Source organism: Theobroma cacao, chromosome 9 (genome assembly GCF_000208745.1).
Source record: "Theobroma cacao cultivar B97-61/B2 chromosome 9, Criollo_cocoa_genome_V2, whole genome shotgun sequence".
Taxonomy (NCBI): domain Eukaryota; kingdom Viridiplantae; phylum Streptophyta; class Magnoliopsida; order Malvales; family Malvaceae; genus Theobroma; species Theobroma cacao.
The window spans coordinates 8,408,475-8,427,639 of NC_030858.1; positions in this window are offsets into that span (position 1 = coordinate 8,408,475).

Here is a 19,165-nt window from a genome sequence, read left to right on the forward strand (position 1 = left end):
CAGATTTTGAGGCAGAAAAAGAATCAGCGATTGTTCCTGTTTGGATCTTTTTTTCGAACCTAAAAGCCCATCTATATGAAAAATTGGCATTATTGTTAATTGCCAAAACTATGGGAAAACCACTATTTATTGATAAGGCCACCACTAATGGTTCTAGACCTAGTGTGGCTCGGGTTTAAGTGGAATATGATTGCAAGAAGGCTTCGGTTAATCAAGTTTGGATTGTGGTTAAAGATTGGGTCATTGGGGCTGTCATTAGAGGCTACACACAGCGGGTTGAGTTTTCAAAAATGCTGAAATATTGCGATCATTGTTGTCATGTGGGACATTCAGTTTCAAATTATTTGGTGTTAGGAAATAGGCCAGCAAAGCAAGGGAAGCCTATAGGGAATAAGCCTTTGAAAGATGATGGAAGAGAGTCATAAAAAAGAGATGCAGATTTACTGTAAAAAGAAGAAAAAAGAAAAGATCAAATGCCGACGATTCAACCAAAACAAAACATGAAATGACAACTGGTTGGCAAGCTGGGAAAAAAAGGAGTAAAGAATGCCACAGGTTAGGAACTTGATGTAGAGGATCAGGGAAAGGAACCGGTGCCATTGTCGAATAGATTTGGAATGATTAAATTGTGTGAAGAGGCAAATCTAGAGAAACATGTAGAACAGGGCGAATAGAGCATGTGAACAGTACCATGCTTGCCAAAAAAATTATAGCAGCAACTGAACATGCCGTAGTCGACCACTAGCAACTAGGAATCTGAGACACGTTGAAGGAGGAGATCTCAGTGGTTTGAAGGGCAATAAAATAGGTGATAGTAAGGAGCAGGGGAGGATTAGCACAGATCAATATCGGTGATCAACAGATGGTAGAGTGGTGGATAGCTCACAAACGACGGAGGATCTCTCTACAAGTATTCAACACTCTGGTGATTTTGACTACATTCAATGGGCAATAGATCATGCTCAAAATGTCACAACCAAAAAATGTAGAAAGAAAAAAAAGGAAACAACACTAGTGCAGACAATAAAATCAAAGGTTGGGTAGCATTCGGAGAGTCAAAAATAGTATTTCGAGCAAACACCATAAGCAGTTCGATCAATTCGATAATGAATGCTAAGGATGTTGATGACTTAGAGATACGACTTTTGTAGAAGCCACATGAGCCTGTTGAAACGAGCTAGGAAGTAAAAATGGATGAACACTAGATGCCGGCTGTAGAAGTAGTGGATGCCGAGGAAAGCAGTGCTGAATGTTCGAATATTCCATGATTCGAGCCAAAGAAGGATAAGGGACTGGCCGTCTACGTGCAATCTCCCATGCAGACATTGAAGTTCATTCTTTGGTGAGGTGCAAGCAAAAATCTGATAGTGCATTCTTGGTTGGGCGCAATGTAAGTTCTGCCTTTGATGAATATATGAACGATGAGAGGATAGATGGAATGCAGGAAAATGTTTCCATCTCTGCATGCTTTCCTGCCAGTACTTACCCATGATTCATGCTTTAATTTGGAACGTCCAAGGCATTGCAAGTAAAGTGATTCAAAGAATGATGAAAAAATTAAAAATGATGCATAATATTAAACTGCTAGTTGCATTGGAAACTATGGTGCATGCTAGTAAAATGGAGGATGTTAAAAGGAAACTTGGTTTTGATATGGTTATCATTAACTATTCTCATAAAATATCGCTATTTTGCTTTAATGAAATCTTTTGTGAAGTGGTGAAGGACTAGTTTCAATGTCTACATGTAAAATTATCTTTCCATTGGCTTCCCCAACCGGTATATGCTTCCTTTGTTTATGCCAAATGTACCCAGCTTGAACGAATAAAGCTTTGGAATAGTTTTCGATCCTTTTTGACTGAAATGCAAGCTCCCTGGATAATGGGTGGAGATTTAACTCCATTGTCAGTGGTGATGAACGATTGTACGGTGCAGTTCCCCATGATGGATCTGTTGCTGGCTAAAAATAATAATAATTCTGGCTATGCAATATGTAAATATGCTCAAATTGAATGTAAATTACTAGCAAAGACTTCGTGCAAGTGTACACGGTCGTGACAAGTAATAAGTGATGAGTGGGATGTCGAACCTTAAGGAGTTGATCTAATGATTGCTGCTAATTACCAAAATTGACACAAGCTAACCTTATCCAAGAAATAAATTTTTGGACTATGATTAAATAGAAAATGTAAACTAATTAACACAAATCTACTCTAAGTAATGCCATTAATAAATGGAAATGGTATCAATGATCTAATAACCTAGGATTATGGTGTTCTCTATTACTTCATTTGGAATTGGTCTTGGTTAGTTATTTAAACTCAATGGAATTCAATATCAGTTTAGGATCTTAAGTTGTGTGTAACCCTCTGTCAAGGTATTACACACTTGCCTAATCTATTTGTCTCCTTATATGTCTATAGGATACAAATAATTTAAGCTCTTGAAGTTAAGGAATTCCTAATTAACTAAGTGTGGCAATTAGTTGTATTTCTACCCTAACTACACATCAAAACACTAACATTCATTCTTTTTTTAGTGTTATGAACACACTTTACTCAAGCCTAAGTTTAATTTAGATTAACCTTTTCAAGTGTCATCCAAATACTCAAACTCAATTAATTGGTGATCAATCAATTAAATGAACAATAGATTCCAGCTTGAATAAACATCAAGATTTGCATTAAGAATAAACACCCAACCAACCAATTTCCAAACTAATTAATAAAGTTAACCATAATCCTAGATAAATGAGCTTAGCTCAACATTTCAAAGAAATAGAGTACACAATACAACAGTAAGAGTATAGTTTTACAAAATGAGAGAGAGAAAGATTCAAATCTAGAGAGAGAGAGAGAGAGCAAAAATAATCTGTTGTAGCTTTTAAAATCTCTTCCTTTTGAATCTTCCTTCTTTTCTCGTTTTGTTGCAACTCCTCTTGCCAAAAGTGTCTCCGTCGAATCTCCTCATTTTTTGTGCTGAAAATTCTATTTATAGTCCCTCTCATTTAGCCTTGACCTAGGATCTCGAGCTCAGAATATTCCTCTTCTCTGACATGTTCTCACTACAGCGAGATTGGAAGTTCACTGCAGCGATCTAAAGCTGATCTAGCATGGTGTTGCAATTTCCTCATTTTCGCTGTAGCTAGATTGGATTCTTGCTGCAGCGAAAATCCTTCTGTTTCTTTGTGCTCTGTTCTCGCAGCAGGGAGATTGGGTTCTCGCTGCAGCGAGAAACTCTCTGCTTGGACAATTTGTTGCTGCAACTTTGATCCTTCTACCACCATGCTCTCCTCTTTTGAGCCACCAAATGCAGAGTTGATGAGGTCCATTCTTCAGCTTCACTTTCAGCCACCATTCCTTCAAAATCAAAGAAAAGTTGAATGATCAAAGGTTACATTGAAGGGAGTTTTGATAACACAAATGAAGATTAAATTGCCTTCATGACGCTAAACATCCTAAAAATTAACTCCTATTAAAAAGTATGAAAATTTGATAAGAACTATGCTGAAAATTAAAAGAATAAGTACAATTCATGCTCTACAAAATTGTATGATAACTCTATGTAATAGAGTTATCACACCCCCAAACTTACTCTTTTGCTAGTCCTCGAGCAAAACTTAAATTAATCCGAGAAACTTAAAACTAAAATCCTAGACGATGAATTCATTGCACCAACACAAAGATCACTTTTAACTCCTCATAAGTTACCTAATGTTCCAAGCACACAACAAATCACAATTATTGTTCAAGTGCATGCATCAACAAAATTGCAAGCTCATTTTCAGTTGGTTTCCCGTGAGTGTGTGTAAAATTTCTTGCAATACATATCATGTCACTCATATTAGTTTATACTCATGCAAGAATTTAAATTATCAAGAGTTTCATAAGTTTGCTCTTCGTTTCTTTCTCCACTAATGTAAGCTAACACGCAGTCAAAGATCCTCAGGACTTTTCTAGCTTGTAATGAGTGGCTCGGGTTAAGGTATGATAAAGGATCAATTGTAGCTCAACTCACCCTAAGCACATGACTATTCTGAGATTTCTAACAAGCCTTACCTCTCACTTTTCCCAGTCACTACTTTTTTCTTCAATTCATCATCCTCTAAATTCATTAAACACACACTTTTTTTTTTTGTATTTGAGTATGCACCCCTACACTTATGTCATTTAGTGGTAAGTAATGGGTTTTTTTATTTATTATTTAGATAAATGAGTTGGCGACCCCACTTATTTACCCTTTTTTCATTATGTCTACCCTCACAACATCTTCTAGAATTGATCTATGTGCTTAAGAGTGATGGGTGTTAAGAGTGGGGATTTTATTTACAAGTTAAGGCTTTTTACTGAGTGTGATGAAAGAAAAGAAAAATTTTGGCTCAAACAAAGGTGACTAGGGATATAATTGTAATTGGTAGGCTTGAAAAGCTCAATCAGTCCAACAATGGCCTAAGTAATCTCCTTAACTAGGTTTAGCCTAGGATTTCACCTCGAGAGAAACTAAAACAAATTCTAAAACTCATGATTTATAGACACCCTCACATTCGCATAAACGTTCTCTAAGTGATCACGATTAGTTAAAGCAAGAAACTAGTGCACCAGAAGATGAGAAAACACAACCTACAGTGATGCTTAGCATTCAAGCTCAACAAAACACTCAAACCATATTCATAATCACTATGAGCAATAGACTAAAAGGTAACTAATTTTCTTCATCGGATGAGTAAATCTAAGTTATTGATGCAATGAACCATTAAATCCACATTTGCAGAATTTTGAAAAACTGACTTGAACTTAAAAAGAAACCAACAATTTAAAAACGAAGTTTTAAAATTCTAAAAATAAAGACCTCTAAAATAAAGAAATTTTAAAACTCTCCCCCTAACTTAAATCTAACATTGTCCCCAATGTTAAATAAAGTATAAGAAAGAGTATTCCCCTTCAAAATGAGTCACTGTCTTCCTCCTCGTTCTCCTCATCGATTGTCTCCTCTATTGGTTGAGGGAAATTAGACATCTCCATGCCCATGTGCTCTGCCATAGCTCGTAACATCTGCTCCATATTTCCCACTATTCGCTCCAAGCGATTGATTCGTTGAGGCAGTGTCACTGGTTTACTATGCGATGCAGGCCTTGATGGGGTCGATGAACTAGCACCGACAGCTTGAGATTGTGAATGATGCATCCTCTACATGATCCCACTGTCTAATGGGGCTTTTGGGTGCATAATTTCCTCGTCGGAGCTCCATTGGACACCCGCTTGTTTACACAAAACGGTGATGAGTGACGGGTACCAAAAACCATCCCTAGCTGAACCAGCAGTACGAAGAATGTTAGAGAAAATCAATTGACCAATGTTCAAGGATTTACTTGAGAGGATGGCATAGATCAAGACCGCCCGGTCCTTGGTCACGTCACTTGTATGTTTGTTCGATAACAACTTGGCTGAGACAAAGTGGTGCCAAACCTTGTATTCGTTCTTCAGTGCACTAGCCTTGAATGTTGCCAGAACCCCCCTAGCCAGTCTCCATGTTGTCCCGAGGTTTCCTAACAAACTAATAACCTCATCTAGGTCCACCTTCCCACCAATATACTGAGTATACTCATCATTTCCTATGTCAGGGGTGTTGTAGAACCGATTGATTGTTTGGCTATCAAATGGAACTCTTTTCCCTCTACTGAATGCCACTCCACCTTCATGCTCTACCACATTGGCATAGAATTCTCTAACTACAAGAATGACAGCTACCTTGGGTTGTGCACAAAAAGTGTGCCATTGTCTTTCCCTCACTATATCTGAAATAAAATTATAGGTAATTTGAGGCGGGTCAATCCCTCTCTCTAGAACCAGGGATTTGTGTAGCAACGATTGCGTGTGTCGGTGTAAAGCCTTTGCAGACACAAATTTTGTTCTGTCGAATCCCGCACTACTCATCCTAACTCTTTATGGGTGCCATAATTCCCTTCAAACTCTCAAATTCACAGTGCCCTATTTACAATTGTCATTAACAACACCTACTAAACACCAATTGTTTATCACAATTTAACTCCCAATTCACAAGCCTCAAATAATCCAAACTAAATCTCACCAATCAAAATCTCAATCAAAATCCCCTTCCAACAACCTTACAACCAAAAATTGTGCAGCACATTGAAATTAACTAATCACAATCTACAGACCTCAAATGATAGAATTCCCAATTAACAAACCTCAAAATTAACCAATCATATCACTAAAACTCTATCAACTCTTGCCAATTGTACCACAACTCCGAAAGTTAATCCAAACCCAATAGAAATCAATTACCAACAATTCCACACAAGCAATCTCTTCCAAATTGAATAATGTTGGCAAAAACTTACCCAAACCGTGAGTTTTGGTGAAACACCTTGCCTAAAACCTCAAAATTTGGATTTGGGGACAAGAATTTGGTATTTTGTGAGGATTTCGGCGGTGGGTGAGGGAGAGATTTGAAGTTGAGAGAGATAATCGAGAGGATTTAGGGTTAAGGTTGAAAATTTAAGAGAAAATGGAAAAAAGGGGAACAGTCGAGCCTTTTATAGTGAGGAGGGCCGGACATCTCGCTGCAGAGAGAATTGCAACAGTCAGGGGAAAAATATTTCGCTGCAGCGAACTTGGTTCCTCATTACAGCGAAAAAGTCTAGAAAATGGGAGTGAAATCTCGCTGCAGCAAGATTGAGTTCTCGTTGCAACGAGAAAGTTTTTGGAAAATGAAGTGCAGCACAAACCAAATCTCGCTGCAACGAGCTAAAGCTCCCTACAGCGAGAAATTTTCTGAAAATGGGGGTTTAAACTCGCTGCAGCAAAAAACCTTCTGGAATTTGAGTCACAATTTCGCTGCAGCAAAAATCTTTCTGTTTCTCACCTTTTTCTGTCATTGTTCTCGCTGCAGCGAGAAACTTTCTGTTTCTCAGTTTTTTTCTGCCTTAATTTCTTTGCAATAAGCCTCTTTTTCCTGTTAAACAAAATTTTAAAAGCAACAAAGTTAAAACTATAGTGCTAAGTGTGAAAATGATAGGTAAATAAGACCAAAAATGGTAATATTAAAGTAAACATGAAAGAAAGAAGACTAAGGGGTAAAAATGGAAAAAGATAAAAATAGAAGCATTCAACAGCCAAATGATTAAATTTTAAAGCAAAAGACTAAGGAATAAGGAACTTGGGTTGCCTCCCAAGAAGCGCTTGCTTTAAAGTTTTTAGCCGAAGTTTTCGAGTTCTTAGTGAGGGTCGACTAAGTGGATTGGTGAGCGTTGACGATCAACATCCCCTCCAAAGTAATGCTTCAAACGCTATCCATTAACCTTAAATGTTGCATTTGTTTTGCTGTCTAGCACTTCCACAGCACCGTGTGGAGAAACCTTTGAAACAACAAATGGCTCTGACCACCTCGACTTTAGCTTTCCCGAGAATAGCTTCAAGTGAGAATTGAACAGCAGCACCAATTGACCGAGCTCAAAGCTTCGTTCCCCTATCTTCCTATCATGCCATTGCTTTGTCTTTTCTTTATACAATTTGGCATTCTCGTAAGCTTGAAGGCGAAACTCATTTAGCTCATTCAATTGCAACAATCTCTTCTCCCCAGCTACTTGTAAATCCAAATTTAACTTCTTCACTACCCAATATGCCTTATGCTCAAGTTCCACCGGTAGATGACATGCTTTTCCAAAGACTAACTTGTATGGAGACATGCCAATTGGTGTCTTGTAAGCAATCTTATATGCCCACAATGCATCATCCAATCTTCTTGCCCAATCCTTTCTTGAGGGACAAATAGTTTTCTCCAAAATTCTCTTAATTTCTCTATTGGACATTTCAGCTTACCCACTGGTTTGCGGATGGTAAGCAGTTGCGACTTTGTGCTTGACTCCATACTTTGCAAAAAGTGCCTCAACATACTTGTTGCAAAAATGACTCTCCTCGTCACTAATGATTGCCCTTGGAGTGCAAAATCGAGTAAAGATATTTCTCTCGATGAACTTCAGTACCACCTTCGCATCATTGTGAGGAAATACTGCTGCTTTCACCCACTTAGAGACATAATCCATAGCAAGTAAGATGTATCTACTGATGAATGAAGAGACAAATGGCCCCATGAAGTCGATACCCCACACGTCAAAGATTTCTACTTCTAGCATGTTGTTGAGGTGCATTTCTTGTCGCCTGGAGATGTTACCCACTCTTTGGCATATTCACATTGCACAACAAACTTATAAGCATCTCTAAACAAAGTAGGCCAATACAAACCTGATTGGAGAACGTTGGCAGTAGTCCTTGTTCCTCCAAAATGCCCTCCATAATATGAAGAATGGCAATGATGAAGCACGCTTTGAATTTTTTCTTCTGGAACACACTTTCTAAGAATTTGATCATTACATTGCTTAAACAAGAAAGGTTCATCCCACACATAGGATTTAACATCATGCAAAAACTTCTTTTTCTGGTGAAAATTTAAATAAAAGGGAATGATATTGCTCACCAGATAATTCACAAAGTCAGCATACCAAGGGGTTGAGCTTTTACTCACTTGAAGGATTTGCTCATCCGGGAAGGTCTTTTTGATGACGGTTTCCTCCTTACCTTGATGTTTAGGCTCCAATCTCGATAGGTGGTCTGCTACTTGATTTTTTGTACCCTTTTATCACGAATCTCTAAATCAAACTCTTGTAGCAGTACGATCCACCTAATCAACCTTGGCTTGGCATATTTTTTGGCAATCAGATACTTAATTGCAGAATGATCAGTATACACAATGACCTTAGTGCCAACCAAATAAGAACAAAACTTATCAAATGCAAAAACTACAACTAACAGTTCTTTTTTAGTGGTGGTGTAGTGCATTTGAGTTTAAGTTAAAGTTTTGCTTGCATAATAAATAGAAAGAAAAATTCTAGATTTTCTTTGGCCTAGTACTGCTCCTACAGCATAGTCACTAGCATCACACATCAACTCAAAAGGAAGACTCCAATTCGGAGCTACAATTATAGGAGTAGATACTAATTTCTTTTTCAATTCTACAAATGTAGCTTGACATGCATCATCAAATTTAAATGGGACATCTTTCTCTAACAAATTGCACAAAGGTTTGGAAATTTTTGAGAAGTCTTTAATGAACCTCCTATAGAAACCAGCATGACCCAAAAAACTCCTAATACCTTTCATTGAAGTTGGTGGTGGAAGCTTCTCAATTGTCTCGATTTTGGCTTTGTCAACCTCTAAGCCTCTACTCGAGACTTTGTGTCCCAACACAATGCCTTCTTCCACCATGAAATGGCATTTTTCCCAATTTAGCACTAAGTTGGTCTCTTCACAACGTTGAAGGACCTTAGCTAGGTTCAAAAGACAGTCATCAAAGTTAGTACCAAACACGAAAAAATCATCCATGAACACTTTAAGACACTTTTCAAACATATCAGAAAATATAGACATCATGCATCTTTGGAAAGTTGTTGGAGCATTACACAAACCAGAAGGCATTCTCCTAAAGGCAAAAGTGCCATAAGGGCAAGTAAAAGTAGTCTTCTATTGGTCATTAGGGGCAATAGCAATCTGGTTATACCCTGAGTAACCATCTAAAAAGCAATAAAATTCCTTACCAGCCAAACGGTCCAACATTTGATCAATAAAGGGAAGTGGGAAGTGATCTTTTTTTGTTGCTCGATTGAGCTTTCTTTAATCCATACATACCCGCCATCCGGTTACCGTTCTTGTGGGAATCAGTTCATTGTTCGAATTGGGGATCACAGTCATTCCACCCTTTTTAGGGATGCATTGAATCGGGCTCACCCATGAGCTGTCAAAGATAGGGTAGATGATCCCAGCATTCAACCATTTGATGATTTCCTTCTTCACCACCTCATTCATAATAGAATTAAGTCTTCTTTGATGCTCAATGGAGGTATGGTGATCTTCCTCCAAAAGGATTTTATGCATGCAAATGGACGGGCTAATCCTTCTAATGTCTGCAATAGTCCATCCTATAGCTTTTTGTACTCCCTCAATACCCTCAAGAGTTTCTCTTCCTGCAGGTTAGTAAGTGCAGAAGAGACAATAACCGAAAGTGTAGCTGAATTACCAAGGAATGCATACCTCAAATGTGAAGGTAGTGGCTCAAGGTCCAACATGGGAGGTTCTTCAATGGATGGTTTTAATGGTGATGATGAAGCAGATAAATCTAAAGCTTCAAACGGTGCCCTCAACACTCGAGAAGATGCATCCAATAATTTCACACATTCAACAAAATCATCATCTTCCCTCTTGGAACTAGCTACTATAGATGCTTCTAAAGGGCCTTGGGGGTAACTTTCCTCAAATACCTTATAGGTGACATTATTGACTACACTTATAGCAAAACATTCATCATGGTCATTGGAAAAGTTTAGAGTTTGAAGGATATTAAATGGTACCTCTTGGTCTTGAACTTTCAATGTAAGATCCTCTTTCTCTACATCAATAAGAGCTCTTGCAGCGCGTAAAAAGGGTCTCCCAAGTATGATTGGTACCTCTCGACCTCTTCCATGTCCAGAACAATGAAATCCACTGGGAAAATGAATTTGTCCACCTTGACTAACACATCCTCCACAATCCCTCACGGATAAGTGAGAGAGCGATCAGCTAGCTGTAATGTCACTGTGGTTGGGTTGATTTCCCCTAATCCTAACTTCCTATAGATTGACAAAGGCATCAGATTTATGCTGGCCCCTAAATCACTTAAAGCCTTAGCAAAGAACAATGTCCCAATAGTGCAAGGTATCGTGAAACTTCCTGGATCCTTGAGCTTCGGTGGCAACTTATTTTGAATTATGGCGCTACACTCCTCGGTTAATGCCACAGTTTCATATTCGTCAAGTCTTCTTTTCTTTGTCAAAATATCCTTCAAAAACTTGACATATGAGGGCATCTGCTCTAATGCTTCAGCAAATGGTATATTAATTTGCAGCTTTTTGAACACTTCTAAAAATTTCTGAAATTGAGCATCTAATTTCTACTTTTGGAGGCGTTAAGGAAATGGAGGTGGCGGTGGGTTTGTGAGTTGAGTATCCTTGACTTGCTTCTGCTGGTCAGAACTTTCAGCTGCTGTTTCACTCCCAGTTGGCTCCTCTTGAAGCTTCTCTTGCTTAGTACTGCTGCCAGCCAATACTTTTCCACTCTTAAAAGTGATGGCCTTCACATGTTCTTTGCCTTCTTTTCTCGGATTTAGCTTTGTGTCGCTAGGCAATGTTCCTTGAGGCCTAGCGTTAACAGCATTGGCTAACTACCCCACTTAAGTTTCCAGATTTTTCAATGAGGCTGCTTGACTGTGAATAAGGGTATAGGTCTTAGCCATATACTGCATGAGTAAATCCTCCATGGAAGGCTTCTTTTCCTGTATTGGGGGTCTAGGCTGCTGTGGAAAACCTAGGGGAAAGGGTGGGCGCGGAGCTGATGAAGATCCTTGCTGGCCGCCTCAAGAAAAATTTGGGTGATTTCTCCACCTGAGGTTGTAAGTATTTGCATACGGGTTGTTTTGCTATGAGAAATTCTGTTACTTGTTACCAACATATTGCACTGATTCAGCACTCACTGGACAGTGATCAATAGGATGCCCATCCCCACAATATTCACAAGAAATAAATGGACTTTGTACTGAATGGACTCCACAAGCATCAATTTTCTTCGTGAGAGCAGTTACTTGTGCTGTCAATGCATTAATGGCATTAAGCTCGTGAACTCCAGCTACCCTCCTTGGCAAGGCCCTCTCGGAATGCCATTGATAGTTGTTGGAGGCCATCTCCTCTAAGAGGTCATATGCATCATCAATCGACTTTGCCACGAGAGCACCTCTAGCTGTTGCATCAATGGTGGTTCGAATCGGGTTTAGCAGGCCATTATAGAAGGTCTGCACTTGCAACCACTTGGGGAGGCCATGGTGTGGACATTTTCGGAGCAAATCTTTATACCTCTCCCATGCTTTGTATAAAGACTCGAAATCCAGCTGTGTGAAAGAAGTGATGTCATTTCTCATCTTTGCAGTCTTTGCTGGAGGAAAGAATTTGGCCAAGAACTTCTGTGCTAGATCATCCCACGTAGTGATGGACCCGATGGGAAGAGAATTCAGCCACACTTTCGCTTTATCTCGCAATGAGAATGGAAACAATCACAATCGTATCTCATCATCGGTGACCCCGTTATGCTTGAAGGTGTCACAAATCTCCAAGAAATTAGCAATATGCGCGTTGGGGTCATCGTTGGGCAAGCCTCCGAATTGAACTGAGGTTTGAATCATCTGGATGATGGCCGGCTTAATCTCAAAATTGTTTGCTTGGATTGCCGGCCTCCGAATGCTTGAGTGAAAACCTTGCACCAACGAGACTGCATAGTCTCTCAAAGATCAATTATCCACTGCTTCCTGCTGCCGTGCATTTTGTTCTCTCTGGTTTGCAGCCATATTGTCTACTTGTTCACCATCTTAGGGCTCTTGTCTAAGTAGTCTTTGAAACGTTTCCCCTATCTCCGGATCACGCAAAACCTATTCAAAGCTTCTTACTCTTTTCATATAAAAAGGGTTCTACGCACCTAAAAATAAAGAAAAATAAAGCTTGAATTAAGACTAGCTTGTTTAGTATTAATATTAGCACCAAAAATAGAAAACAACTCCCCGACAACGGCATCAAAAACTTGTTGCTAGCTAAAAATAATAATAATCCTGCCTATGCAATATGTAAATATGCTCAAATTGAATGTAAATTACTAGCAAAGATTTCGTGCAAGTGTACACGGTCGTGACAAGTAATAAGTGATGAGTGGGATGTCGAATCTCAAGGAGTTGATCTAATGATTGTTGCTAATTACCAAAATTGACACAAGCTAAACTTATCCAAGAAATAAATTTTTGGACTACGATTAAATAGAAAATGTAAACTAATTAACAAAAATCTACTCTAAGTAATGCAATTAATAAATGGAAATGGTATCAATGATCGAATAACCTAGGATTATGGTGTCCTCTATTACTTCATTTGGAATTGGTCTTGGTTAGTTATTTAATCTCAATGGAATTCAATATCAGTTTAGGATCTTAAGTTGTGTGTAATCCTCTGTCAAGGTATTACACACTTGCCTAATCTATTTGTCTCCTTATATGTCTATAGGATACAAATAATTTAAGCTCTTGAAGTTAAGGAATTCCTAATTAACTAAGTGTGGCAATTAGTTGTATTTCTACCCTAACTACACATCAAAACATTAACATTCATTCTTTTTTTAGTGTTATGAACACACTTTACTCAAGCCTAAGTCTAATTTAGATTAACCTTTTCAAGTGCTATCCAAATACTCAAACTCAATTAATTGGTGATCAATCAATTAAATGAACAATAGATTCAAGCTTGAATAAACATCAAGATTTGCATTAAGAATAAACACGCAACCAACCAATTTCCAAACTAATTAATAGAGTTAACCATAATCCTACATAAATGAGTTTAGCTCAACATTTCAAAGAAATAGAGTACACAATACAGCAGTAAGAGCATAGTTTTACAAAATGAGAGAGAGAAAGATTCAAATCTAGAGAGAGAGAGAGAGCAAAAATAATCTGTTACAGCTTTTAAAATCTCTTCTTTTTGAATCTTCCTTCTTTTCTCGTTTTATTGCAGCTCTTCTTGCCAAAAGTGTCTCCGTCGAATCTCTTCATTTTCTGTGCCAAAGAATTCTATTTATAGTCCCCCTCATTTAGCCTTGACCTAGGATCTCGAGCTCAGAATATTCCTCTTCTCTGACATGTTCTCGCTGCAGCGAGATTGGAAGTTCGCTACAACGAGCTAAAGCTGAATTGGCATGGTGTTGCAATTTCCTCATTTTCGCTGTAGCGAGATTGGATTCTTGCTACAATGAAAATCCTTCTACTTCTTTGTGCTCTGTTCTTGCTGTAGCGAGATTGGGTTCTAGCTGTAGCGAGAAACTTTCTGCTTGGACAATTTGTTGCTGCAGCTTTGATCCTTCTGCCACCATGCTCTCCTCTTTTGAGCCACCAAATGCAGAGTTGATGAGGTCCATTCTTCAGCTTCACTTTCAGCCACCATTCCTTCAAAATCAAAGAAAAGTTGAATGATCAAAGGTTGCATTGAAGGGAGTTTTGATAACACAAATGAAGATTAAATTTCCTTCATGACACTAAACATCCTAAAAATTAACTCTTACTAAAAAGTATGAAAATTTGATAAGAACTATGCTGAAATTAAAAGAATAAGTACAATTCATGCTCTACAAAATTGTATGATAACTCTATGTAATAGAGTTATCAGGATCCATGGAAGACTTTGCTACAACTTTGCTCAATTGTGGTTTGCTGGATGCGGGGTTTGAAGCCAACAACTATACTTGGACTAACAACTGTATGTTTCAACGAGTAGATAGGGTAGTCTACAATCCAAAATGGGCCAAATGCTTTTCCACTACACGAGTCCTCTTTTAATCTCCTGTTTTAATGCAAATCAAAAGGGTCTTTTAACATTCCGCTTCCTACATGCATTGACAAAACACCATGATTTTCTTAACTTTGTAGAAAAGAATTGGCAAATTCTTTTACAGGCTACAAGACTACAAGCATTTTGGCACAAACAACAGCGGCTTAAATGAGATTTGAAATGGTGGAATAAATAGATTTTCAGGGACATCTTTAATAACCTTCAATTAGCGAAATTAGAAGTAGAAGAAAGAGAAATGAATTTCCAACAGGATCCTTCAGTAATTAACAGAGACCATATACACAGAGCTTCTGCTAAACTCAACTGCCAATTAAGTATTGAAAAACTTTTCTGGCAACAAAAATCTGGTGTTAAATGGTTGGTAGATGGGGAACGTAGCATAAAATTTTTTCATATGAAAATGTGGAAAAATAAAGTGAGGAATCACATTTTCTAGATTCAAGACCAGGAGGGGAACGTCTTTGAAGATCCTCATCAAATTCAAAATTCTGCCATTGATTTTTTCCAAAAATTGTTGAAGGCAGAACATTGTGACATATCCAGGTTTGATTCCTCTATTATTCCTCGGATTATCTCTAACTCTGATAATGATTTTTTGTGTGCAGCCCTATCATTTCAGGAAGTCAATGAAGTAGTTTTTAATATTAACAAAGATAGTGTTGTTGGCACAGATGGTTTCTCATCTTTTTTTTCCCAACATTGTTGGGATATAATCAAGCAAGATCTTTTTGAAGCAGGGCTGGATTTTTTCAAAAGGACCTCACTTCCATGTGGTATTACTTCTACAACATTAGTACTGCTGCCTAAAAAGCCAAATGCTTGCCAATGGAGTGATTTTCGTCCCATTAGTTTATGAACTGTCTTAAATAAGATAGTAACTAAACTTTTGGCGAATTGACTATACAAAATTCTTCCATCTATCACTTTAGAAAATCAAAATGGTTTCGTCAAAGGCCAGCTTATAAGTGACAATATCTTATTAGCACAAGAACTAATCGGCAAACTTGATGCCTAATCAAGGGGAGGTGATGTGGTATTAAAACTGGATATGGCAAAAGCATATGATCGTCTGAATTGGGATTTTCTTTATTTAATGCTAGAGCATTTTGGTTTTAATGCACAATGGATAAATATGATTAAAGCATGCATTTCCAGCTACTGGTTCTCTTTACTTATAAATGGTTCTTTGGTGGGTTATTTCAAATCCGAGAGGGGACTACGACAAGGTGATTCGATCTCTCCTCATTTATTTATTCTAGCTGCAAAATATTTGTCAAGGGAATTTATTATTTATTCAGTCAGTATAATTCTTTGTAGTATTTATCTGGCTGCCAAATGTCGATTAGTCACCTTGCCTTTGATAATGATATAATTATTTTCACTAATGGATGCCGCTCAACCTTACAGAAAATTTTGAATTTTTTACAAGAACATGCACAGTTGTCTGGACAGCAAGTTAATCATCAGAAAAACTACTTTATCACAGCTAATGGTTGTGCACTATCGAGGAGGCAAATCATATCACATACTACTGGTTTCACCACAAAACACTCCCTGTCACCTATCTTGGAGCTCCTCTATATAAAGGACATAAAAAGGTATTCTTTTTTTATTCTTTAATTACTAATATTCGAGATCGTATTTTAGGTTGGGAGAATAAGATTTTATCAATTGGGGATCGAATCACATCATTGAGAAGTGTTCTATTCTCACTTCCAATGTATTTGCTACTAGTTCTCAAACTACCAACGATAGTGATTGAGAAAATAGAGAGGCTTTTTAATAGCTTCCTTTGGGGTGACTCAAATGAAAGAAAGAAGATGCATTGCGCTGCTTGGACTAAAATCACTTTCCCATGCTTGGAAGGGGGACTTGATATCAGGAATTTGAAAGATGTGTTTGAGGCATTTACGTTGAAATTATGGTAGAGATTTCAAACATGCAATAGCCTATGGACACATTTTTTGAGAACAAAATACTACCATGGCCGAATACCCTACTACGTGCAACCGAAGCTACATGACTCCCAAGTGTGGAAATGGATGGTAGGAAATTAGAATGTGGCAATCCAGAACACTCGATGAAGGATAGGAAAATGGGAGCTATTTTTCTGGCACGATTGTTGGATGGGAGACCTACCTTCCCTTTATTTTATAATGATATGTCTTTTGTTAATAGATTTTATAATGGTGATAGTTGGGATGTGGATACATTGAAATTATATCTGCCTATGAGACTAGTTGATGAGATATTGTAGATTCTTTTCGATAGATCACAAGAGGATGTAGCTTATTACGCCTTAACTTCCAATGGGGAGTTCTCTACCAAGAGTGCTTGGGAGGCAGTTAGGTTACAACAGTCACCAAATGCTTTAGGATCATTTATTTGGCACAAAAGCATTCCATTATCTATTTCCTTTTTTTTATGGAAAGTATTACACAATTGAATTTTGGTTGAACTTCGGATGAAGGGAAAAGGTATTCATTTGGCCTCTAAATGTGTATGTTACAACTCTGAGGAGTCCTTAATACATGTCCTCTGGGAAAATCTGATAACGAAACAGGTTGAAATTTTTTTGCAAAATTCTTTCAAATCCTCAACATGTTTCTCAAATTATATGAGCATGGTATTATTCTGGTGATTATATTAAAAAGGGCCATATCCGTATATCACTTACAATATTCATATGCTGGTTTTCATGGTTGGAAAGAAATGATGCAAAGCACAAGCACCTGAGTATGTATCCTGACAGAGTGGTATGGCAAATTATGAAATTGTTAAGACAGTTACATGAAGGTTTTCTCTTGAAACAATGGCAATGGAAAAGAGATACAAACATAATAGCTATGTGGGGTTTTAAGTTCCCCCCTAAACATTGTGTACCCCTTCAAATTATTTATTGGATAAAGCCATTTAGAGATGAACATAAATTGAATGACAATGGTAGCTCCTGGAATTGTCAAAATACAGCAAGTGGAGGGGTACTCCGCGATCATACAGGTAAGCTTGTTTTTGGCTTCTCAGAGAATATTGGTCCTTGTAATTCTCTACAGGTGGAACTACATGCATTATTTCAAAGGCTACTCTTATGCAAAGAACGAAATATTGATAATTTGTGGATAGAAATGGATGCGCTGGTGGTAATTCAGATGATTCAGAAATCTCAAAAAGGGTTTCATGATGTACAGTATTTGTTGGAGTCTATATGGAAGTGCCTGGGTAGTATCTCTTATAGAATTTCGCACATCTATCGAAAAGGTAACCAAGTAACGGATTTCTTGTCAAATAAAGGATACACACATTAGGATCTTTGTGTATTTATTGAAGCACAAGGTGAATTATATGGTATGCTTAAGTTAGATAGATTTAATTTACCTTATGTTCGATTTAAATAATTGTAAAGGAGTAATACTCCTTATTTATAATTTTTGTTATTTTAAAGTCCATTTTATTTTCTTATTTCATTGTAATAGTGGGGGATCTCTACTCTATTGTAGCATCAAAAGCTATGCACGTAAATTGGAATTCCCTGCTCTAAGTGTTTTTTCGATTTTGTCACATGCTCATGTAATTCTAGAGGTACAGTTTAGGTCCCCTTTTTTTGTATCTTTATTTTAATTAATAAAATTTAATAGGGTAGTTGGGCCCTGTGGGAATTTCTAACTTAAAAAAAATTGTTGCTTTCAGAGGTTTTTTCATCAGGTATTTATAGGCTTTGAAGAATATACCTGTTAGAGTAAATTTCAAAATGATTTTCGTACATTTTGGCTAGCTTGCACATTTTTGTCGCATATGTAGAATCAATTTTTTGTTCATAAGTTGTTAGTTCTTCATAAAGTTTTAAACTTTTTGTCTCTATAGAATCGATTCTTTTTTCTTGAGATGTCACTTCTTCCATAACTTAGCTCAAAGGTGACACCTTTATACTTTTGTAGAATCGATTCTTTTATTTCAAGATGTCAATTTTTCACTGTGGTCTGTCACCAAAATTTGAATTTGAGTTTGAGTTTGATTTTTGAGGCTCCAATCTTATCTAATTATATTATCTCTTTCTTTTTCACTAAGTTTCTGATTTTGTCATTGGTGCTTCAAGAACCGATATCATTTTCCTCTAGAATTGATTCTTTGTCTTTAAATTTGAGATATTTGATTCATTCTTGCTTAAAATTGACGATTGCTTCACGGAGAAATGATTCTTTCATGCACAATTTCTTCCTTCTGCGTTCGGTTTTTTCAGCATTGATTTTTACTCTATGAGGTGTCGATTTTTCTCAAATTTTGAAGTTTTTGTCTTCCAAGAACTGAATTTTTTTTTCTTAAAATCGATTCTTCCTGTAATAAGAGAATAAATTTTGCTTTCCACTTCTTTAGGAATAGATTCTTAATATTCAAAAGATTGATTATTTAAGGTTGGCACTGGAGTTCAAGTTTGCTTAAAAAACAGTTTTCTTTACAAGCTAAACTTCAAAACTCTTGAAGATTTTCTTCAATTTTAAAAACATTTTCTAATCATTTCCAAATCATATTTAGATCAATCAATTTTACTATTTCAAAGCCAAAGTAAAGCTAACAATATTTTTTCATGAGAATTAGCTAATGATATGTGAAAAATATGCATTTTTTAAAAATATTTTTAATAAATATATATTTGAAAATTACTTTATTTAAAATTTTTACAAA